This window comes from Ursus americanus, chromosome 11, assembly GCF_024610735.1.
Source record: "Ursus americanus isolate L20-20 chromosome 11, mUrsAme1.1.p, whole genome shotgun sequence".
Taxonomy (NCBI): domain Eukaryota; kingdom Metazoa; phylum Chordata; class Mammalia; order Carnivora; family Ursidae; genus Ursus; species Ursus americanus.
In genome coordinates this window covers 57496389-57498912 of record NC_142137.1, presented here as the reverse complement: position 1 = coordinate 57498912, position 2524 = coordinate 57496389, and the positions used below count along the sequence as shown (strand labels likewise).

Here is a 2524-nt window from a genome sequence, read left to right as displayed (position 1 = left end):
TTTAAAAGTACTGATTTTAAAATCTCACAACTTAAAACTACCTCAAAAATGGTCTGGAAAACATTCCTTTTTTTCTGAAGGTTTTACACAGCATTTATGTCATTAATATTTCACTATGAAACTTAAATGGCAAGTGAGACAAACAGCTCTGAGACGTTCTTCCACAAACAATCAAGACTGAGTGCGATGTTCTAGATAATACTCATTTAGCCAATCTGGGTTTTCTGAGCAGAGCTGCTGACATTTCCAGCCCCAGCAGCATATGATGTCCACTGCCGTGAGGACACCTGTAACAACTGTCTGCGTCATATCACGAACAGCAAAATGACCCAGAGGATGAGAGACATTTTCAACACACAAAATTTTGTTAGAAACCATTTCAATGATAGCAGCACCCCTAGATTTCAAGAATTTGGGCCAACTTCCATCTTCTTACCAGAGCAGCTATTACTCTTCTTCCACTGCTTGGCAAACTTACAAGCAATGTGAGCCGTGCAACACTCCAGGTCATGTGGATAACCAGCACTAATCTGGCCTGAATCGTTCAGGATAATCACCTGAACAATGAAGCCAGCTGCTCTCATTAGTAAGTCATTTTTGCTATCATCGTCACAATAAACATCTTTGACAGACATGTTCGTGACCTTGAAGCCCATGCTGTTCCCAGGCAGAAGTTCACAAACTTCCAAAATTCATTTCAACAGAGTTTATATCAGTTGTAATGCTGACTGGAGCAAAGATGGTTGCTATGCCTGGTTTATTTATTTTTTAGTAAGTATGCTTTATGCTGGGGCTCAGACTCATGATGCTGAGATCAAGAGTTGGATGTTCCACCAACGGAGCCAGCCAGGTGCTCCATTATGCCTGGCTTAGAGCACTAGTTTCTGCTCAGCTCACAGCAGCTATACTAATACCACCAGTTTTATAAACGATCTGGAGGGAGAGATAAAGGACTTGTCATTGTATGAGTTGGTGACAGGATATAATCCAGAGCTTCAAGCGGTGTAGTTCCACTGGCACTTCCATCCTTCTAGTGAATTTCCATCCCTTGAACCAAAGTATTTTAGCACTTAACTCCAGCATGTTTCACCATTCAAACCAGAAGTTGGCATAAACGCTACTGTGTTAAGTTTATAGAAGCTTTTCTTAATGTAGAGACTGACTTCCTCATATCTCTTCTAACTATAGAGTGGCTCAGTAGAATCCACTGTGTTAACACCAACAATTAGTTGGTTCAAACCCAACATGTAAGCCATAAGGCATGCTGATAGGTCCACATGATCTTGGAGATATCAGCTCCAATTTTACAAATACCAGCAGCAACAATCAGAACAATACTGTCAGCCTGAGATGTACCCATGATCATATTTTTGATAAAATCTCTGTGTCCTGGAGCATTAGTGATGGCCATATTTTTACTGGTCTCAAATTTCCACAAGGAGATACCCATGGTGATACCATATTCACACTCAGCTTTAAGTTTTTCCAAGATCCAGGCATATCTAAAGGAGACTTTCCCATTTTAGCAGACTCATTCTCAAAAACGTTGATGGTTATTCTGTTGATTCCAACCACGTTTGTAGACCAGATGGCCGGTAGTAATAGACTTGCTTGAATTTGCATGTCCAATGATAGCAGTATGATGTGAATCTTTTCCTTTTCCATTTTGGCTTAAATTTAGTGATGTTTTTCATAAGACCTGTGTTTTGGTGGCAATCTCATAACAAAAAGAAACAATTTGGTTTTAACTAAGTAAATGCTACAATATTTTAGTAGCCTACTCTGCTTTATGCATGTCAGGATACTTATTTTTCATGAGACAATATTGCTTTGTTCTCTAAATATATGGATTTTGTCAACTGCTTGTAGGAAAGTATGGTACAGTAGTAGTCTTATTATATTCTGTTTCTTATAGTCTATCTACATAAATTATACAAATGGAAAGAACAAAAGTAAAGGAAGTTTTATAGTCTTTATGTATTTTACCATCATTGTGTTTTTGTCTTTTTGCTTAAAAAAAAAAAAAGAAGTGGTATCTGAAAGCCATCATTGTCAGCCATTTTAGGTAATATAGACAGAGGCAGTCCCCCTCAACTGTTGTATTAAGGGGGATTTCTCCCATCCAAGTACTAACCAGACCCAACCCTGCTTAGCTTCCGAGATCAGACAAGATTGGGTGCGTTTTGGGTGGTATGGCTGTAGACTTAAGGGGGATTTCTAAGAGTCAAATGGGATGAGATTTCCAGTTCTTCTCAGAACTTTAAAGCAGATCAGACAAAGGGAACTCATCAGCTGGTGAGTTTTAAATCAATGTTGATGATAACTACTCATTTCCTAATGTTACCGTGACTAGGATATAAAGCAGATGTGTTTACAAAAAACTTTCTGACTAATGTTGGTTCTGAAATTGTCACTCACTGCGTTATCAAAGGAAGTTTTTCTTATTAATGTGAGGTCCCACGAAAATATTCCCTAAAACACACATACTCTACAAGAGTGTTTATTTTAATAACAATGAAAGACA

At 38.3% G+C, this 2524-nt stretch overlaps 1 pseudogene; it reads right to left on the bottom strand.

Moving 5' to 3' along the window:
* Window positions 1–206: 206 nt before the first annotated feature.
* Window positions 207–1513, bottom strand: LOC123797404 (elongation factor 1-alpha 1 pseudogene; annotated as a pseudogene).
* Between the last annotated feature and the right edge of the window lie 1011 nt (window positions 1514–2524).